This window comes from Amblyomma americanum, chromosome 10, assembly GCF_052857255.1.
Source record: "Amblyomma americanum isolate KBUSLIRL-KWMA chromosome 10, ASM5285725v1, whole genome shotgun sequence".
NCBI lineage: Eukaryota > Metazoa > Arthropoda > Arachnida > Ixodida > Ixodidae > Amblyomma > Amblyomma americanum.
In genome coordinates this window covers 41,517,869-41,545,429 of record NC_135506.1, presented here as the reverse complement: position 1 = coordinate 41,545,429, position 27,561 = coordinate 41,517,869, and positions in this window count along the sequence as shown.

The following is a 27,561-nucleotide window of genomic DNA, read 5'->3' as shown; positions in this document are numbered from 1 at the left end:
GCAAGGTACAAACAAAACAAAACGGGATGCAACGAAGAAGCCTAATGAGATTCCACATTCCATTTTGCGTATGAAACTTTCAGTACATCGAGGTGGCTTCGCGGGGCGAGCCCTGTGCAAGGCACGAGCGCGGCGCCATCGACCTGTTTCCTGTGATGAGAACTCCCTCGACATTGGACATAGCGTAATTAAATTCCGAATTTTTCCCCTTCTCATTCTCTAGGCTGTTTGCTCAGCGAAATCGAGTACATTCGCCGTGAGACAGCGTTAATGATTCATTTTCGAAGCTCGCGAGGCAAATGCGTAAAGCCTTCTCTCATCGAACCGCATGTGTAGCACGAGAAACGCATTGCTCCGGACGAGAGGAGAAACGTGCAGCAGAGCTGCAGCCTACAATTTATTAGATTGGCTTGCGTGCCGAAAAAAAATAATCGAGCGAGTACAAAAAGAACGTTTCAGTCAATTAATCATTAGCGTTATCCCGAAACGTTAGGTTAGGTTATGAAGGAGGCAAAGGTTCGATAAAGGTCTCTCTCAGCTTGTACTCTTAAAGATCATTGTAAAAAGATTTTCAACGGTCGCGAGGGCGCGTACTAAAAGTAGACGTTTTTTTTTTTTTTGCTCAGAACATTGCTTAATATATTCACCCAGTGAAGATATCGCATTTATTCTCACATAGTGCGCAAGAAATTTGAACCAGTGAGACATGAGGAAAAACCCACTTTGCATGCCCTCAATGACCGCGAACTACTGCTTGGACGAAGACGCAGATGTCCGAATGGTCCACTTGTTATCCACCTTGTTTCATAATTCAGTCTCCTTTGTATCTTTTATATTTTATTGCCGTGATGCCTTTAGCAGTGCTTTCTTTAAAACAAACTCCCCTCTTTTTCAGCCTGTGTACACATTTTCTTCCTAAACAAACCAGACAGTTGATGACGATAAGAATTCCACAATGCACCTCAGGGTTAAGAACTTACGTAACTCTCGGAGCCATGCATAAATTTCTACCGATGTCGACAGCACAAAGTTTATGGCTCTTCTCTTTCTGGCATTCATTTACCTGCTCGATACGTCGGGTGAATATTTGAAGAACCCTGCAAGCCAAGCTCAGAAGGGCCTGGAATCTTCATCTGCACAAATCACTACACACAACAAAATACACGGATTGGTGGAGAACCGGCTCCATTTTTTTTACGGATGGCTCGAACGCCGCTGTCTGGTGTGCAGAAGACACGGTTTTGCAGCCTCGCAAGCCACCATCAGTCTGCAATCGGCGGTCATATGCTGGAAGGCGAGCTTTGTCTTTTCAATAAGCTCAGTATTACGTAAAGAGACTGTAGCGCAGCAGGGGACCAGAACACAGAAAAAATAAACGAACAACACGAGCGCTAACTTCAAAAAAATTTGATTTCACACATATATCGGATTTATGCACCAAAAACATGCTGTCAGTTGTGCTAATAGTATCTATACCTCAGATCATGCATCAACATCATGCTCATGCACCCACAAGCCCAAAAATCCACCCTGTTAATAGTACGAGTTGTAGTCGCCAATGATAAAGCGTCCGCAGTAATTAACTAAGCTACATTAACTGGCTGGACACATCAGCAATTCCAACGAAAAACAAGTGCATTACATTGTGGCCGAAACACGCGCTACTTGCATACAGCATGATTGTTCGCTCGTAAGAAAAGCTAATGCAACACACGTCTTAACCAAGCCAATAGAATAGGCACTAAGCAATCTTAATAACAAAACGGGCATTGTTGAAACCTCTGTTTTGTAGAGCAATCCCCCCACTTTGAAAGAGACCGCTATGTCCACTTGTTGAACCCATTTTCAAACTGGAAAGTGTTTGCGAGTCCTATTATATTGTTGCCAGAAGAGAAAGGGGTTCTTCGAAAAGGCGGATACAACTAGCTGTGTACTTACAAATAGCATTTAAGCATTAGTGTTTGCCGATCAGAGGCAATCTAGGTAATAGGAACAAGTCAATGGTGAGATGAAGAGGAAGTAATCAGAAAGAACGAGTCTGGGGAAGGACAGCGACTGTCCGGGTGTACCTTTAAAGCGCCTTGTAGACAACCACGTCTGCCAAGGACAGACGCCACTGCCCTGAAATTGCGTTGGAGGCAGACGACGGCGACAATCTCTCACGTCATCTGCTGGTGCGCAACCGAGGTGGCCATTAGTGTTTCTCTACCGCCAGAGAACCACATCACGACAGCCTCTGCCAGGTCGTACTACGACTAGGCAGCCTGTATACGCCACCGTCTTCCCTAAGTGCGCCGGGCGTGCGAGTTTGGAATTCGTCTCTCTCCACATTCTCACCGGAAGTGAGCCAGATGCCTGCAGTGGCCTCAGCCGGAAGTGAGTGCAAGCCACGAAGGGGCGCTGGAAAACAAAGGGAGATTAGCGGCGACACCTCAGGCAGCAAGGGGAGAGGGCGGGGAGCCCACGCAGCCACCATATCTATATGCTCTAATGCGCAGGAAGCCAGTCGGGAGAACAAAGTAAAGGCGGCAGTTTGGCCCACGTTGTGCACAAGTTGTGTGCAGTGCAGCGGGGAGCGGCAATCCGGTGTGCAAACCGCGGCTCTTCGGACTATATATGTACTCATTCGGCCCTGTTCTAAGCGTTAGTATGGCACGCCTGTTTAGAGTAACACCACAGGAAAACTGTCAAAAGTTTGTTCCCAGCTTTGCGACTACACGGCCGTACATCGTCCTACGTGAAAGCATAAATTGCTTTAAATATAAATGCCTTGTAATGACGTTAATAACTCTGGTTTTGGCGCAGTGTCCTAAGGGCTGCCTTTTACAATGCAAAATTGTTTTGAAAATGCTCGCATTCAAAGATGCGCGATACAGGTGTGGCACGGAACTATATTTAGTTCAACAAGTAATGTGGCTGATTTTCAGGTGATATGAATTCAAGCAGCTATGACAGTTATGAGGCCCCGGATTGCTCTTTCATCCCAATATTCTCTATAACAGCGGCTGTACAGTTACATGGCTTACACGGCTGTACAGTTCGTAGAAGTAAATGCCTGAAAAAAATTATTCAGGTTATTGAAAGTTTTTTTACGCGCTGGTTTCTCATTCCCTACATTGGGGATTACCTTCCGCCGCGCAGGGAATGTGGGAAAATCATAGGGACACCCAAGGGCCTATTAGGGAACCCTACATCACCTGCCACTGCACGCATTTGCCACTGGATTGTGACCACCGAGCAGCCGCTCAGCGACGAAGTGCATTAACGCCGGGGCCCAGCTCTCCCCGCATAGGCCACCGCTACGTTCCAGACAGATGGCGAGCGAATGGCGACATCCTCTCTTCTTCGCGTAGGCCGTCCGCGCGTAGCCTATGGCGAGTGATTTATGAGGGATCACGTGACCCGACTTCTCAGCTCTCTTTCTTTCTCCGTGTATGCACGCTTGTCCGTCCGGCATTCCTGGCTCCCAGGCTCCGGACTCCGGTTGTCCAGGAAGGAAGTGGCATGTGTCCCTCCCAGTTTGCGTCGCACAGTTTCGCGCGTCTTTTTGTCTTACTATTTACTAACGCAAAGTAGAGATGTGGAAACTATATGCGAACTGCGTGTGATGCAGCGTTTCGGAGCTGCGCAACAGCTAGTTGTTCCGGATTGGGGGTGTGCACAGAAAATAAGTTCAGCATCGCCACATGGCCCCCCCTTCTATAGAGCGAGCACTGGTGGTGTGTAATGGGCATTTTTAGCACGAGTTCCCTCGACGGGTGACACATTCCAAGCAGCCCTTCCTGATAACGACTGTCTAGCGTGGTTTCACAAACGTCAGTCATAATCACTGTTTCCTGGAAAGTTTCAATTTTGTTTTTTTTTTGTTATCTACTGCGCGCACAATTCCACGCTCAAAGGCCTAGAAACAATTGGGTGCTTTCTAGTCTGACCATGTAGGTACCAGACCGTATCCGCGCTAACTTTTTACCACAGTTACTTTCCTCATAAGTGCCCGAAGCTATTTCATATCTTTGCGCAAAATTCGGTGGCAAAGGCACCAATACTAAAGGCGAATCGACGTTCCGCGTCTAAGGACGTGAACTCTACTATTTATACGAATGGGAAATAAAGCAGCTAACAAGCCTCGTAAACCAAGTCAAGTTTCAATACACAGCGACAAAGAGACGTTGCGATTTTAGGGAATTTCTGTAACCTGGGTTTGTAATCTATGATCTTCACTTGACGCTTCTGACACCGGTAAGGAAAGAAGGACGTGAAGTTTACAGATGTGACTAGACGGAGATCAACGCATTTTCGTTGGACTTAAAATTAATTGTCACTCGTCGTATTCTGCGAGGCCCTTGGATGCTGCAACAGCTCTCAGGAGAAATACCGGAGACTGCAGGCGCTTCACTGTCAGCACGCATGCGTACAGCATACAAGGAAGGATGTGAGTTTATGGGGAGGGCCCAATCGGACAGAGTGTTCGCCCTCCTGGAGCTTTGTAGTCACAACGTGACTTTCTTTTGTAGTCCGTATTTTTCTTCTCCTGATTCCCTTCGCTCCATGACTGATGACCCAGTGGAGCTACTGCAGTGACAGATTGCGACATGCTAATGGGCTTAGTATCACGGCGCGTGACACCACAATATTTTGCGACGTGTACATGTTGAAGGGAGCCTCAGCATAGCAAGCACGGCCTGTGAAGCAACCTCTCTGGTTATGAGAATCTTTTGTCCACTCTTCTCTGTCGCAACAGAAGTTAGTGGAATGAGTCCTGTCCAGGCGCAGCATTAAATTGCGTGAGCGGGCGTGTGTTGGCTCTACCGCTGTTGTGAAACCAATCGATCTGGATTGTACCTGAGGCAGAGAGGGTGCTTTAACAAATGATGGAGACAGAAAATAACCAACGAAGCAATTGGTAGGACCGTTGTAGTCTTGCTTTCTTCTTTTCTTTTTGTTGCATCTGGATAATGTTGTACTCGTATTCGATTTGTAGAGGTAGAGCCAGTTACGCGACTTTGTAGTGATTTATTACAACGAACAGCGTGTTTTTGCGCTGTTTCTTGTCATGTATCAGAACTGTTAGAGTTTTGTATGTCTCAGAAGCATCTGTTTGTAAGGCAAGCCATGAAAGCAGACACCGGAATAATTTCGGCGATTGGGAGTACTTCAAAGTAGTTTCTGAATCATATTAGATGACAGCTTTTGCACATCGTCTTCATCAAAATTAGGCTGCCTTATTATGGTTATAACCTGTGACCCTGGGCTCTGTGCGATAAAACAAAGGAACCCACCAGGATGGGTGACTCAGCAAGAGTAAAAAGAAAAGTGAAGAAGGCAATATTGCGTGCTAGCTATTATGGAAAAAATAGATCATCCTACAATGAGGACCGAACAATAAATGCTAAAGATCTAAAACCACAGATTATTGAATGGTTCCCGGAAAGTGAAGCACGTCTCAGCACATCTCAGGGGATGTAGTACGGATGGTAACACCTTGACTGCAAGATTGGGTCGGGAGAGTGGAAGGGAGCACGCGTTTAGCGCGGTAATTGACGGAATGAAGGACTCCACCCACTCGCATGCTCTAAACATGTAACCGCGAGCTGCTGCTTTGTCCTGGAGGGGACCCAATAATAACGCTTACTTTGCTCATCAATCTCATTGATCCTACACGAATTTCTTCCGATGAAGAGAGAGAGAGAGAGAAAGACAGAAAGGCAGGCAGGTTAACTAGGGAGCGCCCGGTATGCTACCCTAAACGTGGGAAGGGGAACGGAGGGAGAGATAGAAAAGGGAGAGAACAAAGGGATATGATCACTTTTCCACGTGTCCGTAGGCCGTTACTTGTAGGGTGCAAAGGGCACACACAGATTGTTCACAATCTTGCACTCAGTCCTGAGTCCTTCAAGAACTTTAAAAGTGCCTTCTAAGCTGTCCTCTGCGATGAAGGCTTACTCCAAGGACCCAGAATCTTGGCTTCAGTAAGGGGTCGAGGGTCTAAACGGCGGAGTGTTGCAGCCAGGAGTGCACGCTCACGCTGAAACCGAGGGCAGTTACAAAGAAGGTGTACTATAGTTTCGTCGCACCCACACATCTCACGCGCAGGAGAGTCTGCATTGCGATTAAGTGGGAGTAGGCATTTTTGAACGCTACTACCAGCTACAGGAAACACAACAACTCTTATCTTCCGATGAAAATTGTGTAATAAAGTGTAACGCCTCTGAAGTATTTAGAGTTGAAAAATTTTGAACTCATAGACGCATTCATTATTATTTATGGGGTGTGTAGTTGACTGTAATAAACGGAGGACATCGCAGATTAGCTTACCAGTTTGTGATTGGCTTGTATACTAAAGAACCTAACATATCCTAGGTTATCTCTTAGAAGAATAGGAACTGAAGAGGAAAACATTCCTTCCATATATTAGATGGATGACATACAGAAGAGTGCGCAGAAGCGGCTATTATGTTATTGCTGTAACCTTAAGAGTGACGTAGCTAGTGGTGTTGCTTTGAAGAATATAATGATTGCAAGACAATGAAGTGAAGGCAATCCTTAATTTGTTGCGGTGGTTGATGCGGCAAGTCGAGAGGTTGAAACTGACCTGCATGCATAAGCTTCTAAGTCATTCGTGGTGTTTTGTGAAGGACCGCCGGCAATGGTACAACTAAATTAGCATTTGAGAAGCATCGCATTAGAAACAACGCATATGTTTAGGAACTGAATATAGTAATATGCAAATATGACTGCATCTTTCCTTCTCAATGAAACGAAGCATTAGTGCAACCACAAAAAAAAAACGGCGTTTTGAAATTGCACAATTCGCTGTTTTCTGTTAGTACCACCAAGTTGCTTGAATGGCAGGAGACAATGTGTTACTATTTAAAATGACCCGTTTTATTGGTGTGTGTGCTCAGCAAACTTCGGCTACCTAGATTTTTTTCTGCACGACAGCCTAAAGCGAAGGCTCAGTGCTTTATATGCTGCCCCATTCTTAAGGCAGATTTAGAGTGCCTCGGAGTGTGTATGGTTAGTAGCACAAGGCTCCGGCATTCCTGTATCGCACTTATTTATTGCAGTCCTACCACCCATCAGTTCTCCCGGCTCTATTCTCCAAGTTGCGTCACGCTTTCTACGTATGTGTGGGTGTGTTTGGAAGGAGGTGGGGGGGGGGGGGTCGTAAATTTTCCTTGTAAAAGTCGAAGGCGCAGTAAACGATGTGGAAGAGTGAAAAGCCGGGTCTTGCCTTCAATTTTTCTTCTCTAAAACCTCTTTCGCAAGCTTCCTTCCACGCCTCCTTTCCTGTTTTCCCATACCATGTGAGGTAATACACGCGCGCATTGTCGCTGTCGTTTTGTAAAGAACGCCAGTGAAGCCCGGCAGAAGAAATTGAAGCCATATACCGGGCCGAAGCCAGGACGGAATACTAGACGCGGACGCATCAGGCGTAACAGGGGCTGGCTTTCTTCATCTTAGTATCTTTCCCTTATTTCTTTATTGCCTCCTTTCTTATTTCGCTTGTATCTTTGTATTTCGTTACTTGTTTACGATGTATCTGTTCTTTCTTTTCGCCGCTGTTCACATTCAGTTGTTCTTTGTGCCCCTCCGTACCCTTACGCTTGTCTGCTACGTGCGAGGTCAAGCCGAGCTTGGAGCGTGCCAGACCAAGTCAAATTCGAAGCTCACGCCGAAGCTGGAAAGGTAACAAGTCGAGCGTGCCGGCCCGGCCTGGAGGAAAGAATTCAGCGTTCCGGAACGTCTGCCTGCGATTCCGAATCTCACCGCACCGTCTATCGCGAGCGGAGGCGTCATCTGTTTTCTGGGCACCGAGGAAGGGGACAAAAAAGGAAAAAGAGGGAAGGAAAGAAGAATGAGGGTGGAAGAAGGGCGCGCACAGACATAAAGCAGGCCACAGCTGGGGAGAGAGAGTGACAGAGAACGAGGAGAGAGAGGGAGGCTTGAAAAGAGGAAAAGAGGGGACCGGTGCCGCTTGACCGATCGCCTTTCATCGGTGAACTGTAGGGACATCCCTCTTCAGCGCAGTGCCCAACGTTCCCGATTCCCGCTTTTCACTCAGTCTCCGTTGCTCCGCAGTCTCAGTATATGTATGTATCAGTACAACGTAAAGCGTTTTCTAAAAATCCGGCGTAAAAACGAAGAAGGAAAATAGCTGCCACAAGACGAAAAGCGCACAGCGAACTTCGAATTGGCCCTGACTAGAGGCTCCGTATCTTGTTGCAGAGGCCCAGCGGGGCGCGATTAGGCTAATTTTGTGCTTTTGGAGCTGTTCATTCGCTCTTTCTGCGCAAGCGCGCCGGCTTCACCATTCTTGCATCCAAGACCGGCATCACACTGCGTTTTTCTCCCCTGAGCAACTGCCCTCGTACGGCGACTGTTGCTGCTGATTGGATCGTAAGTTGAATCTATAATGTAGCGGCTGCAAGTCGATGGAGGGCAATGCAAAAAGCTCATATGCCCGTTGATTTCGGTGCGTATTATAAACATATTCGTGGTAGTAAGAATTAACCAGAAACCTTGCACCGAAGTCTGTGTCAGCTCGAAGTGCTGGCTCAGTCTGTTCAAAATTAATTAATTAATCGACTTGCGCTCCCTGGCCTCTCCGGAACTTTGAGAAGGAGGCCAGGTTTTTATAAGTCCATGCAACAAAGATCGATCAAACGACGCTTTAAGCTTGGAAGCACATCCGTAGTATAACAGGAAGGAAAACGAGCACAAACGAAAAACCAGACAGCAGGTTTTTTCTCGTTTACTACGCTCTCTAGCGTGGATCGCAACGAACTTGCTCAGATTTCTGTCCTTGAGAGTAGAGACGAAACGGTAACTCCTATGTGAGACAAAAATATAAGAAATTGGAGATGAACGCAGCATAAAATGAACGGTTGTCTGGGATAACCCACGAATGAACTTGTTTTTCCGGTATCCTTAAAACCATCCGCAATCCAAAAATTTAATGCCATGTCTCACAGTTTCATGACTTCCTTCCTTCCTTCCTTCCTTCCTTCCTTCCTTCCTTCCTTCCTTCCTTCCTTCCTTCCTTCCTTCCTTCCTTCCTTCCTTCCTTCCTTCCTTCCTTCCTTCCTTCCTTCCTTCCTTCCTTCCTTCCTTCCTTCCTTCCTTCCTTCCTTCCTTCCTTCCTTCCTTCCTTCCTTCCTTCCTTCCTTCCTTCCTTCCTTCCTTCCTTCCTTCCTTCCTTCATTCATTCATTCATTCGTTAGATCGTTCGTTCATTTATTCATTCATTTGCTGGTTCATTTGCTGCTTAGTTATATAAATAGTTAACTATTGGGTTACATCCTGCGCACATTAGGTCATTAAGTTAGTTATGCCCACCCTGAATACCACGTATACACCTTTCCCTGTGAAACTCTTCCTGTTCGATATTTTTTATGCATCGTAATTCGTGAAGCGTACTGGTTGTAATAGTGAGTCCTTGTATTCTGTGACGGCCTGTGAATGCAACGATATCCTCAACATGCCCCTCGGAGAAAGGGTAGCTACGAACCGAGATAACATGGTAAGATTTGAGATGTCCCGGTTACGGTCCTCAGCCTGGGTTCTCAGTGGGGAGCTAACCCACCTAACAATCTCACCTTTTTTTTTGTTCTGAGGCTTCAGTGCTTATTCAGGGTATTCACCGTCCCGCTATGCCGGACAGTCATATGCAGCTCAGAGTGGTCCGTGGATATCGGGCGGATGTACTGGTGTGTACTGGATATTGGTATATAGAGAAGGAAGTAACGCAAAGGTTCAAGAGAGTTTTGACGAAGTTGCGACTTGCGTTCCCAGAAAGCTATGTAAGAAACCTCTGGATAATTAGAGCTGAAAGTAATTTGTGCTTGGAAACAAAGTGTTTCTATATATATTCTGATACATAGGAATATACATTTTTAAAGAATAGCTTGTTTATACAGGCTGTGTGTGAAGACTGTGCGTGCAGGGAAAGCAAAGAATAGAAAGTTCACACATTTGATAAAGAGCTAACAAGTGTTTTGTAAAAGCAGTTCTCAAGAGCAGCGCAAGGAACTCTGGGACAAAAGAAAGCGCTGAGGACTGACAGGCGTTACTTCACGACAATAGAGGCAATGAACGGAAAGGCACAGATTTGTCTTCTTGCGACTAACAGTACCCTTGCATCGCTTTGCACTTTGTTTATTTCGCTTTTTGCCATTACAGAAAGCGTGGGTGACGAAATAAAAGCGGTTCACAATAACCGCTTGACGGGCTTCGTCACCCGAAAAAGTCGACGATGACAACAGCGGCAGTTCTTGCGGCATAAAAATAACAATTTACATCTCAAACAAAACAGATTGTGCTATATTGCAGGTAGGGGGTTAGATATATTAAATAATGACAAAGAAAGAAAAAAACGGTCGACATATGTATTTCAGTACTAATACAACCTAATCAATAAAAGTTTCACGAAGTGAACGAAAAGACATTGTGTTTATATTGTTATAAAGAGAAGAGTTCAAACATCTTGGTAGTATATATTTCAGCATAGCAAAACCATAGTTTGTTCTACATCTGGGTACCGAAAACATTTCAGCGTTTCTAGTGATACGGCGTGTTGTGTGGTACCAGCTGCACAATACGGGACAAAAAGGGGTCATCTCTTGCAGTCTGTTTTTTATAAAAACAGGCAAACCTGTACTCAAACAACCTAGGAACTGGAATTATTTTGTATTTTATTCGAATGGGGTGAGTTCGGGCGTCATAGCAGGAATTTGTAATAACTCGTAGCTTCTGTTGAAGAAAAAGCTTTTGCAAATTGGACACTGTAGTATTTCCCCATACCAAACAGCAGTACCCTAAGTATGAAAAAAGAATGCATAGTAAATGTCAAGTTTTGTCTTTATAGGTAAGATATATTTATGGCGAGAGACGATACCTATGAATTTAGAGAGCTTGATGCAGACCTTGTTTATGTGAGCATCCCATGACATTGACGGGGTAAAGTCTACGCCAAGTGATGTACTTCAACCACCATACTGTCCAAACTGAGAATTCGATAAAGTCATGGAATTAAGTCCATTCAGAAACACAGAGTGAGTACTTCTGGCCACAGTCGAAGCATACTGCCTCCTAAAATCTTAGCGGAGAGAAAACTACGTTGCTCCGCAATCAGCCGAGATTTCAGCAGGCGCACGCAGTGAACGCAAAGGTGCGTTTAGACCACAATATATATTGCCTTCGATACGTAGACATTTCATCTGCAAGTCTTTCGTTCTTTTCCTGTTTTTCTCGCAGTTTGTTTCTTACAAAAAATGGTACCCGTTTTTGTACTAAGTCCTGTGTAACTGGAAACCAGGGTGGCTTTAGTGAGTACCCTGAATGGCGCAATATTTATCATCCTAACCATTTCATGAGCGCGTATGTGTTCGAGCCCATTTTAGTCGCAATCCTCGCTTTCAAAAGCGCACACCTTGGAGAAAGTCCAGGCTCATTTTGATCGCGCATTTACATCATTTCAAAGCGCGCCGAAGGCGGCCTTGTTTACCTCCTACCGGTGAGTAATTACGTGCCCTAAACGTCTGATGAGGCAAGCTTTTATATAAAATTTTTACTGGAAGTTTTCACGGCAGCTGGCCACACCCACCTGGCTTCCTCTCAACAGGTCTCCCAAGCACTGCGATACATGAGCAAATGAATAAAACACAGGGTAAACGCAAAGAAAATGTTCACCGCCAAGCGTACAACAAAGCCACCCCAGCGTGATTAAGCTCCTCTTACGATTATAAACTCTGTCGTAGCCAGTGCGTAACACATCCAGGGCATGAGGAGGCGGTTAATTGGCTACCAAACTTTGAAAGTCAACACTGATTCCCTGTACACAGCCTCGTCCCCGTGCACTCAAGCCCTTTCCGAAACCTCGCTTCTGGCGGTAGACTGAAGTTTTATAGCTAGAGATTTTGGTGGGATCCCTACGCTTCCTTCTGCACCAGAGGTTTGCCAGATAACGTGTGCGGATTTCGTTAAATTCACAATTAGATTACCGGATAGGACAATGTGGAAGAGAAGCAGGAAGCGCCAAACTTTCCAGGGCGAAGTAGATCCAACCGGTGACACTGGGAATATAAACATCGAACGTGAAGATTCTTCGTCCACCGCGAACTAGGAAAAATTGAAGACATTTAAATGGGCCAATTCTCCCGTGTTATGCGGTGACGCAATGTGGCCTTGTGAGACAGGTGAGCTATCTGCAGGCGTATATGTCGGTCTATGTGTCGAACTTATATGTCATTCTATGTATTCATCTATATGAGTCTAGCTCTCTGGCTATATGTGAGACCATCTGTCTATTTTTCTGATTCTATGTGGGTCTCCCTGTCCGTCAGTCCGTGCTTCCGTAGGTGGCAGTGATTTTCGATATTGTACCTCCTCTCACTTTAAGCAAGAGTTGCAAGGAAGCGCTGAACATGATTTCACCAACAGGGGATTAGGGTGTGGGGCTGCAGATGCAACAGGCAGTCATTTTATGCCAGGACAGACATTCATTAGAGCTTCAGTCTCTGTGCCTTCCCTCTAGTGGTTAATGTGCATTCGAAACTTGCCTTCGGCTCCGTTCACCTATTCCTTTATAACCCTACGGCTGGTAAATATAGTGCTTGTGCTTAATGCGTCACATTGGTGCTCATCTGTTCGTAGTCGGGACCGCATACTCTGCTTATGACAGATTTCCACTTACCGCAGTTCGCACGTGCTTACGTGCACATGTCCGAAAACTGCGTCTTTTAAGGCCCTTGCTTCGGAAATAATTCCTTTTTAGCCTTTCACACTCCCGTCTCTACTTACGGAAGTGACGATTCACTTCGACGTACTCGTGCTTCATATCAAGACGGAAAAAAGCAAGCACATGCGCGAAAGAAGTACTTTGCTGCATCCTAAGCCTTCCTGAAAATAATGCAAGTGGCGACACCCTTTCACAGGGTGACCGAAAATCAGGATTGTGCTAATCGCGTCGAATTCGTATGGCCGGAGTAACACGTCTTATTTCACTTCAAGCCTAGGTTACTTGTTTTGCTGTTTAGTGGTTTTTTCCGACAGTAATTTTGCTGTTCTTGTTTGCGTTTTCCGTTTCTAGATGCAGCCGTCGTGTGTGACAATTATCGATGTTTACTGGCTTAGTGTTGCTGTTGCAGTTCTTTTCGTCTTTAACGTGCGGATTTGTTCCTCGCTTTCTGCGGTGTCTGTGACCCGTCGTATTAGCTTCCACTTCTGAATCTACATCCTCCGTATGTGTCAAGTGTTCTGCTCAGCCAACAGCTGTGTGCAAAGTCAGTGTGCAGGAGCGCGCTTCGCTTTGTTCTTTCCGTGCGTGTAGAAAATGTGAAAGGCTTAACAATTGTTATCAGCGACAAGGGCTTTCTAGAAACGCGGAGGGAAACATTCAACTATAGCTATTTTCGTCTCATTTCCGGAAGGGTGTGGGATTGGTTAGGGGGGAGTGGGATGAGTTGATCGCAAAGGCTAACGATGAATACTAGTTGCTCAATGAAAACGATGCATGAGCACCGTAGTCTAGCTGCGGTAAGTCTAAAACACGCACCATCGTTCGTAAAGTTAAGACTGAGGGAAGCAGTGTAAGGCCCTCGTTCTGAACACTGCCAATTGAACAAGGGTATGGACCTGTAAACGCTGCCTACACTGAACCAGAAAACTTGGAGCGGACACTTAAGCACCGGTTTAATGGTATCACGCAATAGTGAATTTTATCAATGTCCATATATACAGTATTCTCGAGTTGATTTCATATATCCTTGGGAGTCTTCACACCCCTTCTGGCAGGTGCTACAACTGTTGGCGGTTGTGCGACAGAGGTTGCAATTCCTGAGTGATCAATATTTAATTTAACAGCCACCTGCCCCTGTGGCCAGCCGGCTCACAATAAGATGGGCAGGCTGTGATGACGCCTCAGTGTAACTTGACCTAGGTGGCCCACCTGGCTTCTTCTTCGAGGATTTTTTTTTTTGGCCTACAACGCCGACAATGACGGATTTTCTGCCCAATGGGAGCTTTGACGCTGTCGTGTTAAAATGATTCGGTACTTTAGCGGTAATTAATAAACCGGAATAAGTTTACGTGTAACTAAATTGATCACAAAGTGTTTTTTTTTCTTGCGCAGGAGAAACGCTTTCAACTTTCAATGACTGCAGTGTTCATCACGCCCCGGCTAACGAAGGACACGAATTTTCGAAACAGCGCGTGCAGATGATTTCTGCTTAGGTGGTGCAAATCTTTTGGCCATTTTCTGCACAGCGAAATTTTCCGCAGCCAGGGCGGCAACGTTTGACGAACTGTTATGCCGTGAGAATAGCTCTGCGAACTAATCCCTCTTCATGTTGCCGTCGTCTGTACGCAGAGCCTTCACGATTCTGCAAGGTTTAACAAGGACTGTTATATCCCTGAGGCTTTTCGGTGTTTACTTAGGCCGTTGTGCACCAGTAGTAGTGTTTCTAGTATTATTGCAAATCTCTTAAGACAATGCTGACACCACTGAGTATAGATGTGGTCACCTTCTTACCAATCTGGCCTGAACACAAATTTGTTCACCATCTGGTAGGAGAGAATGCCCCGTTTGAGATCACGTGATCAAGATCTGCTGTCTTTAAACCTGCTAGTGGGGCTTGCCCGCAGATTCGAGGCAATAGTACAGCGCTGCCTACATTGTCATTCCTTCAACCAGGCGCGAATAAAAATCTTGTTTTAATAGCAACACGATCACTATCCATGCAATCGTCCTTACGTAGAAATCAAGGGACAATCTCAGAACGCTTTCGCAAGTGCGCAAGATAAACAAACCCGTGCAAAAAGTTGTGGCGCGTAACGAGTATTTCCCAACCAAAATTGTACAGATTGGGGCGAGGCATTCGTAGCAGAATTTAAAGGCCGTCCTTCATTTTTAGGGGAAAGAACATGACATGCTGGCAGATATCTCGGTGGAACAGCTCTCACAAGGCATAAAAGTTGTGCGGCCTTCTGCTCCGGGATTTATTGCGAAAGCAATGCTTCACGAGGCCCAACTGGCTTACGGAGTATGTGTAAAGCTTCACCTTCAGGGCTGTCGTGCCAAATCTAGCATAGCAACAGCCCGTACAGAAATAAAATAAACACCTGGGTTTCGCTACGCCTGGGTATCGAACCCGCCGCGGTGCGAACAGAATGGGTTCGCTGGCCACTGCGCGAGAGCACTAGGCTCTCGCCGCAGCTGATCACGCCTCGTTTTAAACTGCAACACACTTCCGCTTTGTGCATAGCACAACGTCCTCTTCATCAGCTAATACTACTATCGAACTAATATCGTTGCCTGAAGTGCCGGCGACCCAGCAAAGCAATATCATGGGCCAAACAGTCTAAACACATGCTTTCGCACGTCTACTCGCTTTAACTATGAAAAACCACACCACTTATTTCTTCATAAAATGGTAGATGGTAAGGTGCTTATTCAAGCTATTTATTCTAAGTACCGTTTTCACAGGCAAAAATTTCAAACGAAAATATAAACTGCATTTTATGATTGTCTTGTTCAGCACGCCGTGCCTGCACCGATGCTTTAAACGACCACACGAATTCAACTGCAAACCTGATTGCACATTAAAGTACCAAGCGTGTATTCCTAAAGAAAAATCAAATTCAGAAGTCTTCGTATTTTATCTTTTATAGCTTGCCGAAAGCCTTCTAACGGCTTTTGTTGGTAATAAAGCGCTAATAATATCCACATTGATTTCCCCAACATCTACTATAGAGAATTATTTTATTGCGTTTCCGATAGTAACTTACTTTTTGAAATCTCATTACCTTAAAAAAAAACATTCTGACCGTTTGTTTCTCATGTTTTGCTTACACACATTCCTGTCACCCGTTTTTAGTTTTACGGTACCAGACAAGCTTAAACTTTTCCTTTGGCAGTGGCACGTATACTACGAATTAAAGCTGTAGTTTAAAACTAACGTGAGCTTCGCGTTCCCTTCTTCCATGTATTGAGCCTTTAAGAAAAGCAGATGTTATCCTCGATCTAGTAAACTCCTTTACAAACTGAAATGACGGAGCCTCCATACTAGGCATATCTATCCGTGCTGTACGCTATATTCGAAACCATTCATTTTTTTCAAGACGCTGGACTTTGTTGTGCTTAATTTGATGTGATTATAAGAAGCAGTTTTCAGTTAGGTGCAATATATAAAGCTGCACCGAGCGTTGGCATATATATATATATATGCCAACGCTCGGTGCAAAGTTCAGACGGCAAATGTAACTGAATGTGCGATGCAGGGTCCCTGAAATATCGTATTACGGAGAGTCCGCGACATCCAGTAGAGAAGAATTTCCAACAAATTCGGGTCGGAGCACGCTCTGGATGATGCCATTCTTTTTTCATTCAATGACTATTACCTTGGTGATAATGATTACGAGCAAGTGGGCTGGAAATCATAAAAACTTAACGTGCAGCGTTTTGCCCGAATGCGCACTCATATCGATCGTTTAATGATAACGGCCAGAGCAGAAACAAAGAAGTTTGCTAAACTTAGTGTTTCTTCTCGTGCTTTTGCAGGTGAGTCCATGCCCTGCCTACTCTTACTGTAAGTACCATGATTTATATTGGCAATTTTGCTTCGGTTGTAGCTGACTAATTTTACGAAGTCGTTACTTGGCGGGCTGGAAAATAGTATTCCGACGGAGAACGGTCGACTGGAATCACTTTTTTTTTCTTGTTGTAGCGCATGACATAAAAACTAGGCAATTAACAATTTAACAAGAAGATTGGTAGATCACTATTCGGCTCGGTTTAATAAACAGCAGGCTGTAGCGACGTCCTGATGAGTCAAATGGTTCATCAGGCTTTGGCCGTTTCACTTGTTTGCCTGGGTTTGCCTCGTCGCGTTGCCTCACGGACTCAGCTTTTGTGCCGTATTCTTGAGACAAATGAAAAAACCTCGAAATGGATGGCTTTGCCCTTTGTTTCTTGGTACGTTTCCTGCGTACTATTCATAGATACGAGTGCGTGTGCGTTAGGACTAGCGTACGGTGCTCTTAACTGATTGCGTGTATAGTTGCTCACTTGGAAAACAGAAAAGTTTTAACGAGGATTCAGAGAGCCGAGTATTCTGCATGACAGGACAAATATAGACCACTGGTTTTATATGAACGCTCTTTTAAAACAAACCTGAAGATTGCTTTGTTTGCTCGATTTCGTTAGTAGCCCCCGCAACGTAAATCAAATATCTTAGCACGCAATAAATTGCTATGTCTCTCATTGCGCTAAACTATTACTGCTCCAAATTCAAGTTCTAATGGCCATGTTGTCTGAGATTAAAAAAAAAACTTGAGTAGAAAAACATATATGAAACTTGCTTACGTAAATAATCCGGCACTCATCTCCCATTACTCCCAAATCGGAGGCTTCGACACAAAGCACGGAGCAATAAAAACCATGCTACTTCATGGTGGACTTGAAAGCTAGCATTAGAACATAGCGCAACTACAGGCGCGCAAAGTTTTCATACGTTAAACTACCGCCCTTCGCTCAAGCGCTTAGGTTGAGAGTGTTTTGTGTAGGTGCGGATCTCTTCAAGAAAAAATATAGAAACCTTTTCGACGACAACTTCGAAAAACAACTCCTCTTGAGAAATAACAATGTGCAATAAAAAGCTAAGCAAGCCGCAGTAGTTCATAATAGCTCGAATAAATTTTTGTCATGTCAATAAAAGTTTGAAACAACATAACGCAATGGCAATCGATTACTTTTCTAAAATTGTGCAGTTACTTTTCTGGAGCTGTTATAATGTACTGTAGTCAGTAACACTTCAGATAGAGTAACGTAATTGTAATTGGTTACATATTTTCTGTAACGTGTACAAGACTGAACCCAACACACCAGATAACCAACCATTTTCAATTACCGCCTATGTTGAGCAGGCTGGCTAACACGACACTTTTTTTAATCACAGCACAGCATTAATTCAGCCACAGTTTTCCCTTTAGTTGTCATTCCATTGGCATTGTTGGTCTTACTCTATTGTTTTGTTTCTTACACTGAGCATGAAATAAAGACAAAAACGAAGCTCCTGTTCTTCAGTGGATGAGCGCTAGACCATAGTCTAAATTCCCCTGTTTAGAACCAATGATAGCTCTTCTATTTTGATATAGCAAGAATGACCAGCAGACAGATTATTTACCACCTTCCCTGGGTGCTTTTGTTCTTTTTGGTTGTATTCATTTATGCTTTGAAGTCAAAAGCACCGCTCAAAACCCTGTGAGACGACTCGGGAGGTGAGAAAGGAAGTTAGGACACTGTCTTGTTCAAAGAAAGAATTGAGCATAATTAACACCATTTAAATGAGTTACTATCTTTCCAGTCTGTTCGTTACCTTTTAAGGTGCGTGTTGAGGATATTTTGAGACGAAGAAGCTGTTTTAGAAGAGCTGGGAGCTGTAACGTTTAGAAATCGAAAATTACGCGACTGAGATTACTGGCGAGTTTAGGAATTCGGGATCATTTTCAATCCCGTACCAGCTTGTTCCATCGATATTTGCATACCGCTTTCTTGCGTTGTTTTTGTCACCCTGTTATATTTGAAGACCTTTCTGCATGGTATTCTCGCATCCTGAAACGCCCCCGGTAGGTTCTCCAGCGCTGCATCGTATTAGCGAGGCCCAGGGGACACGAGGTCCCCTGTTCCGGCTGTCACCAAGACGTGAGCACGACGGTCGTCATCGTCTTCGTCGCGATGGATGACATAATCATAGCGATTGTCATCGCTTGCGGCTACAGCTCCCGGCCCTGGAGTAGCCACTGCCGTTCCGATACGGCAGTTGTACGGGGAAGTGGTAGTGGTGATGAGTCATGACCCTGAGCTTTCCTCTTATTGCACTGCAGAAGTCGCAGCAGAGAAAAGGGGTGAGTTGTGCTCTGTGTGAGCGAAGCGAAAGGCATAGGGGAGGAGAGCGCTGTGACTTGAGGTGAAGAGGTTGGCTCGAGCGCCCGCTAGATTCAAATGAACCTTCTGTTTGGACAAGGAGTGGGGCCTGATAAAGATGACCATGATGATGGCGCAGAGGTAAAACGGGAAAACAATAGATGAGAAGGCCAATCTATGCGGGCTTTAGAGCAGTTTCTAAGTTGCACAGTTTTCAGATCGATAGTGGAGAAAGGGCACACAACTGAGCTGTACTCAGCCTGCCTCAAAAGACGAGGCTGAGCTACACACAGTCGTTCTACTGCCAGTTAAAAACTAACACCTAGAAACGTGGTTTAGAGTTGAAGTGGAACCTGCCGTGCGTATCATGCCACTTTATATATAAAAAAAAATTCCATCGTCTCTAAGGTGTATCCCATGTAAGCCGTCCCTTCACTTAGCTAAAGGCGGCCCGATATAGAATTGAGAGGTTTGAGAAATCCACTCTTTAGAAAACTGAGTGCCACTTGTCGCGACCAATGGCGTTCCAGGCCGTAGTCACACTCGCGGCATGCCGGCTTCTATCCCGCTTGTCTTGCTAACACATCGCAAGAGATTAATGGACGTAACGTCGTAGGAGAGAACTTCATTGCACGTCTCTATTTTTCCAGCCACCATTGAAATAATGTCCAACTGCCACTGAGGAGACCATTACAACTAAAATGCTTTGTACACGCACGGAGTAAGTACGCCAAAGCTGTCAATAAAAATTCATAGCGCTAGCAGAGCCATCAGGGCGCCTCAGCGATTGCAGGTAGTTGCAGTCTGAAATGCGTGTCTCCGTCCTACATTAATTGGTTATCACACTTCCGTTGTTACATGGTTGCTGTCAGGAGCAGAACCCTCATCACTTGTTCTCGCGCTTCAGTGGTTATTATTCGTTGTTTCGTCGTTGCTGCTTTGTTGCCTTCATCAGACGCGGAAAATAAGACCGCTTTTCGTCGGATGCACTTATCTATGGCAGAAAACCGTCCTTTGACTGCACATGCCGGTCATTGAAGGAGTCTGGGCGCGATGACGTGTTTTTAGGGAGAAATACATGTTATAAAGATAAACTGCCTCACTCAGCGATTAAAAACTCAGCTCTATTGTAGAGCTGTATGCATTTAGCGCAGCCAAACGCGACTACACAATATAGCCATTAGAAGAGACCCTCAGCTTCGCATTAACGCGCATCTCATTTTGACACATTTGGACTATTTTTGCATTACTTAAGCCATGTACCTAGAAACTACAACGTACTTTAAAGTGCGTTAAAATCTGGTAGCAGCTTCGGCGCAGAACTCATTTTTCTTTTTTTGCGTTGGCCTCTGAGGGCACTCAGCCACTTGGCACATGGAAGCCCGGAAGTTTGTGCGTTCTCTCCCCAAGCTTCGCTCGCCAACCTTTGCTGCACTACTACTACAACCTACACCGGTCGCTCCCCCCCCCCCCCCCCCCCCCTTGAGATTTATGGCTGTCGGTTATGGTCGGCTGTGCAGCAGCCGTACAAGCGAGAGCTATCGTACTATCGCACACAGCTTACGAACAGACGCACTTACACGAGACGTGACCGGGAAGCCGGTCCGTTGTTTGTTTACTTACCTGTTAGGAGGATACATGCACCCCATTTACCGAACATCAGCAGTGAAACAAAAAAACAAGCAAATAAACCCGGAAGCCAAAGTTCCGCGCACAGAGTGACGATGCAGGCGCTACGCGATGCGGTGGGCGTTCGGCAGTCACTGCCACCTGGCGGCTGGGGCAGTAAACTTATTCGAAGGCGACGCAGTGAGAAACTAGGGGGCAAGCGAAACTCAACTGGCATACTTAGGAGGTAGCAGGCTGTCGGCCTGGCAGCTGAGCGTACACACTGCGGAGGTTATGACGTCTATACGGCGCTTATCTTGATACGCCCTGCTGCCACAAAAGACAGGTAGCACCTGCCCCTGCCGGTCCTACACGGTGGTTTGCTATGACCTCACGCGATAAGGAACTCGTGAATGCTAAACGAACGAAATGCTCGCTTTGGGGGGGGGGGGGGGGGGCAAAGCGATAAACATTTAGCACTAACCGACGCGGCGCTATACTTGCAATAATGCAGGACTGCTGCCTTGAGCTGTGGGCCTTATAAGCTTTCATTATACTATACGGTCTCAAAAACGGTCTTCTATACGGTCTTCTATGGACCTACTTCCATAGGTCCATAGTAAATGAGAAACGGCAATTTGTACAGACTTCTGCCAATTTCTGCTTCAAAAAGAACATTGCTGCGGCAGGCTGCTTCAGTGTCTCAGGAGGCCAACATTTTTTATTCTAATTCGAACAAAGGCTGTCGTTCTTAGACTCACGCGTAGAATAATTTTCGTACGGACTTTAATCAAGCGTCAGCTTGAAAATCAACAACGCTGCAAGAAGTAGCCTGAGTGTGGCGTTTCACCTCGTTTAGTTAACTGCTCACTAGTCTTCTTCGTTGCCTTCAAATCTACTTAGACGATCAGCAATGCACTGATCTCCACAAATGAAAGAATAAAAACTCCCCGGTGCTACACGAAATGGCGGCAGGAAGCGCCTGTTGAATACTGTACGCATGAAGGAACTTCATTCACTGAGCTGACCCTTTTCATTCCGCTTATTTAAAAAAAAATCACAGCATCATCTTCCGTCTCGCGATTGCGAGGGTTTCCAATCTATTATTCATGCCCGGACGGCTGCCTAATTCCACTGGCTCCCTCAAGAATCCAAGGCAAGTTAATAGCGTAAATATGCGGGGGAACAACTAAGCCAGGTAAGAATTAATTTCGCTTCATCTGTATAAGAATTATGGAAGGAGAGTAATAAGAGAAAACAACATCGAACATGAAAGTGGAGCAAACAGAGGGCGAGTGTATAACCAAGCAAGGGTTGATACAGCACAAGGAGTCGAAAGGCGGGCGTCATTAAAACGGGAATGGTTTGATACTCCGGTGGCAGATGAATTAAAGAAGACCTGGGGATTTACGATCGGTTGATCAATAAAATCTCTCGAATAAAAACATTAGGCGAGTGTGAGAAGAACGGGAAGTAGACAAATAATTGAGAAGACTGGTGGTGTGGGCAGAGTCTAGTGGGGAAGACAGAAAGAGAGGACGGGATGCACAGAGACACACTTCGGCTGTCATAAAAACTGTACTGAGGTTATTTCTTTGCAAGCGAATGAATTATGCGCAGCTCGAAGATCGAACACTACGTGCAAAAAGCAGATGGTAAAGACAGATAAGAAAGAAAAGGATTAGAGGTAGAGAATGAGGGATGGGACAAGGGCAGCTGGGAAGCAGGGAAAATCACTGTCGGAGGTGAATCTACCGGATGCGCCTAAGTAGTATGAACGCTTACGAGTTCAGGCGACGATTCCCCTCTGATCTGGGAGCCTGACAGGATGGCAGGCAGGCAGGCAGACAGGCAGACAGGCAGACAGGCAGACAGGCAGACAGGCAGACAGGCAGACTGGAAGGCTGGCAAGCTGGCAGGAAGCAGGCACGCAGGCAGAATTGCAGAATGGCAAGCTTGCAGCCAGACAGGCAGGCAGAATGCACGCTGGCAAGTTGACAGGCAGGCAGAATGGCAGGCTTGCAAGCAGGCAGGCAGGCAGGCTGATTGGCAGGCTGGCAAGCTGGTGGCAAGCAGAATTGCAGGCTGGCAAGCAGGCAGGCATGCAGGCAGGCAGAATTGCAGGCTGGCAAGCTGGCAGGCATGCAGGCAGGCAGAATGCAGGCTGGCAAGCTGGCAGGCATTCAGGCAGAATGGCAGATTGCCAAGGTGGTAGGCAGGCAGAATGGTAGGCAAAATGGCAGCCTGGCAAGCTAGCAGGCAGGCGGAATGGCAGGCTGGCAAGCTGGCAGGCAGAATGGCAGACTTGCAAGTTGGCATACTGGCAAGCTGGCAGGCAGGCAGGGAGAATGGCAGGCAGAATGCAGGTTGGCAAGCTGGCAGGCAGGCGGACAGAATAGGAGGCTGGCAAGATGGCAGGCAGAATGGCAGACTGGCAAGTTGGCATACTGCAGCCAGGCAGAATGACAGGCAGAATGACAGGCAGAATGACAGGCAGAATGGCAGGCTGGCAAGCTGGCAGGCAGGCAGGCAGAATGGGAGACTGGCAAGCTGGCAACCTGGCAGACTAGCAATCTAGCAGGCAGGCAGGCCAAATGGCAGACTGGCAAGCTAGCAGGCAGAATGCAGGCTGGCAAGCTGGCAGGCAGGCGGACAGAATGGGAGGCTGGCAAGCTAGCAGGCAGAATTGCAGGCTGGCAGGCAGAATGGCAGACTGGCAAGTTGACATACTGCAGCCAGGCAGAATGGCAGGCAGAATGGCAGGCTGGCAAGCTGGCAGGCAGGCAGGCAGGCAGTATGGCAGACTGGAAAGCTGGCAAGCTGGCAATCTGGCAGACTAGCAATCTAGCAGGCAGGCAAAATGGCAGACTGGCAAGCTAGCAGGCAGAATGCAGGCTGGCAAGCTGGCAGGCAGGCAGAATTACAGGATGGCAAGCTGACAGACAGGCAGGCATGCAGAATTGCAGGCAGAATGGCAGGCTGGCAAGCTGGCAGGCGGGCAGGCAGAATGGCAGGCTGGCAGGCTGGCAAGCTGGCAGGCAGGCAGGTAGGTAGGCAGGCAGATTGGCAGGCAGAACGGCAGGCTAGCAGGCAGGCAGAATGACAGGCAGAATGGCAGGCTGGAAAGCTGGCAAGCTGGCAGGCAGGCAGGCTGGCCGGCTTGGAGGCTGGCAGGCTGGCAAACTGGCAGGCAGGCAAGCAGGCATGCAAGCAGAAGGTAGGCAGAATGGCAGGCTGGCAGCCTGGCAAGCTGGCAGGCAGGCAGGTAGGTAGGCAGGCAGATTGGCATGCAGAACGGCAGGCTAGCAGGCAGGCAGAATGACAGGCAGAATGGCAGGCTGGAAAGCTGGCAAGCTGCCAGGCAGGCAGGCTGGCAGGCTTGGAGGCTGGCAGGCTGGCAAACTGGCAGGCAGGCAAGCAGGCATGCAAGCAGAAGGTAGACAGAATGGCATGCTGGCAGCCTGGCAAGCTGGCAGGCAGGCACGCAGGCACTCTGGCAGGCGGGCAGGCAGGCTGGCCAGCTGGCAGACTGGCGGACTGATAGGCTTTCTAAAAGGATGGCAGGCTGGCTGACAGGCTGACAGGCTATCAGTATGACAGGATAATACGCAGGCAGGCTGGCATACAGGCAGTCTGGCAGGTTGACAAGCTGGTAGGTTTCCTGGCTGGTTGGCTGGCATGCAGGCAGGCGGGCAGGCAGACAAGAGTGCTGCAGGCAGGCTGGCTCGCTGGCCGGCAGGCAGACAGTAAGGTATTCTGCAGGCAGGCAGGCAGGGAGGCAGGCTGGCTGCCTGGCTGGAAGGCAGGAAGCAGGCATAATGGCAGGCTGGCAGGCAGGCAGCTGACATGATGGCAGGCAGGCAGGCTGCCAGGCATCCTGCAGACAGGCAGGCAGGGAGGCTGACAGGCATCGCGCCGAAAGGCAGGCAGGCAGGCAGGCTGGCTGGCTGGCTGGCTGGCAAGTGGACAGGCAGGCCGGCAGGTAGGAAGACTGGCAGGCTGGCAGTCTAGCAGTCTAGCAGTCTGGCTGTCTGGCTGGCTGGCTGGCTGGCTGGCAAGCGGACAGGCAGGCAGGCAGGCAGGTAGGAAGACTGGCAGGCTGGCAGTCTAGCAGTCTAGCAGTCTGGCAGGCTCTCTGGCTAGCAGGCTGGCTGGCTGGCTGGCTGGCTGGCTGGCTGGCTGGCTGGCTGGCTGGCTGGCTGGCTGGCTGGCTGGCTGGCTGGCTGGCAAGCGGACAGGCAGGCAGGCAGGTAGGAAGACTGGCAGGCTGGCAGTCTAGCAGTCTAGCAGTCTGGCAGGCTGTCTGGCTAGCAGGCTGGCAGGCTAGCTGACCGGCAGGCAGGCTAGGAGGCTGGCTGCAGGATTTCAGGCATGCAGCCAGGCACATCTGCTTTGTATCATGGTGGTAATAATATTTACCTATCCATTAATTGCTTGTGTGGAAAGTTTATTCCCAATAAAAGCGAGTTTTCTTGTTCCTTTACCTGAATTTCTCGCTTGTCCTTCTCCATGGATCACATAATCATAATCCCTGAGGCGCACGCCATAGATTGCCGTTAGAAGGAATTAAAAACAAATAGAAGAGTTAAAGTGTGGGTCTTTACGCTCTGAAGTTAAGCATCTACTGTGAGAGCCTTCTTTGTGGGAAGACTCCGGACTAATTAGAACTACCTACAGTTCCTTAACGTGCACTCACATCACGGGCGGTTTTCGCACTTCCCCTCACTAAGTTGAAGTAAAGTGAGCGGTTCGGACGGGATGGAGACGCCTCGGGTGACTCCTTTTGCGTCTTCGCTTCCCCAGCGTCCGGAATTCGAACTCTGTTTTGTCAGCGACACAGTTTTTAGCAAATAGAAATGTATGGTAAGTAAAGGTAAAGTAAAGTTTGTGAATCGAGGTCATTGGCGGTGGTTGTCGTGTGGAGGTGCTGAGCACTGATAGATATCGTACTACATTGCCCTCGTGACAACTAGGACGGATGGAAAAGAAATCTCTTCAAAATTGTGCTGTATGATACTGTTTGTACCAGACGTGCCTCCATTTGCCCATGACACTGCCTCCGTTCTCAAGAGAAAGGAGTAAAAAGGGAGTGAGCTGTCCTCTAGCCTACTCCTTTTCATAAAGAGGAATGCACTGGAGCACAGCTTACTTCCCTTTGTATTTCAATATAGGCGTTTTTGCTTAGCGTCTAAGCAAGTCATGATACTGCCACGTTGGTTTTTCATAGAACTGCATGAGGAACCTCCTTATACATGTTCTATACCAATGCAGAATACGTACAATAGAATAATTTTTAAAAAATGGTGGTTTTAAGAGCGTGTGCTGCGAAGCACCCAGACAGTCGACTTCCCGTATCGGCATTGAAATAGATATTTGCTTGTCATACACCCCTGAGTGAAGTGATCACTTTTTGTGATGAAGTCTTTACGATGAAAACTTCGGTGTGCTTTGTTGAGAAATTTTTTGTTATGTGTGTGTGTTTTGGGGAGTAGAGTGCATAATACAGTCCTTGTTTACAATCCTGCTTTTCTATTCCTCTCGCATCTAAAGCTTTCATTTGGTCAGCATCGGTGCATTGCAGTTCTACATAATAAACTACTTAAAGGGCAGCTATTATGGTGCAGAATGCGGCTGTGGTCCGGAGATAAATCGCCACCACTTCGCAATTTGACAGATGGCAAACTGCACTTGGCGGCTGCTGTTGTCGCCATCCACGTCAGTATATATAAAAATATCGTACCTGGATATATCAGTGCATGCTTAAAACACCGAGAAAAGACTTCCACTGCAGTGTGTCGTATTGTGCATAGCATACTTTGGCACGCAAATATCAATATCAGTTATCATTGTCATCATTAGCCAGTTAAAGTACACTCCAAACAAAGCCATCTGACATTGGTTTTTAATTAAGCCTGTCATAATATATCATGCCTAATGCACCAGTGGATGTGGATACAGTATTAAACATCGCTATCTATTCCTCGGCATCATATATCGTCTATGCGTCCTCGTTACTTAGCCTACCTTTAACACGTGCTTTTTTCCTGAAATCTATTAACCAATGACTTGGTAGTATTCTAAAAACCTCCGAAGGCCTGCGTTTATCTTCATAAGTTATTCCTTTAACAAGACGTCCACTGTCCTTAGAGAAATTAATTTAGTGCTTTTTACCATTAACAAGCACAAATATTTATCCGCTTATCACTCTCTTATACTCCATGCCCTGTACAAAATGCCTGCAGGTGATACGCGGACCGATATTGAGCTCGTTTATTACGTGGATTGATATTGAAATGCATTTTGAAATCTTTTCGCTCGCTTCAAATGTGCGCACGAGCAATACAGGCCTAAAAAATAATATACAAGGTCCGCTGACACCATGTCAGCTCGTCATATCCGTGAGCGAAATTGATGACATAGTTTACATTACTCGTTCATTCCTGGGTTTCTTTAGCAGGATTCGTAAAACGCGTGTGCCTTCGTTTTTATTTATATTATCCTTTGCGCATTTGTCGTTTGTCAGGCGCCACAACTCAAGCTCTGAAAGTCATGAAGGGCTGACAGTAATCATACTATGTAACTATTTAGTGCATAATGTACCATTGGTAAATTATTATTCTTTTGGTCATTTTTTGTTCTACTTACCACACATTCTGGCTTTTAGGCGTACGTGACTTGTCTGTAATGTTTACATTCAGCGTAGCTGTTTCTGTGACGTAATGTCTACTGACTCAACCTACGTTCAAGAGGGACCAAATTAAGGCCTCAGCCGCGAGTGCTTTCCACAAAAGTTTGCAACCTCACCGATCACGAGCGCCGAAATATATTGAAAGCAGCCAAAGGTTATAACTCCAGCATGTCTAAAAAATGAATAGGCGGCCATTACTCCCGGATTGCTAGCATATTCATATTTTTTCCACATGCCCGTGAATATAGGCACGATTTCCAAGTAGCGCGCAGTTTGCATCGCTTCCTTTTTAGGCATTCCGCTAAATAGAAGCAGAAAAAAAAAACTGCGATCAGGAATTGAG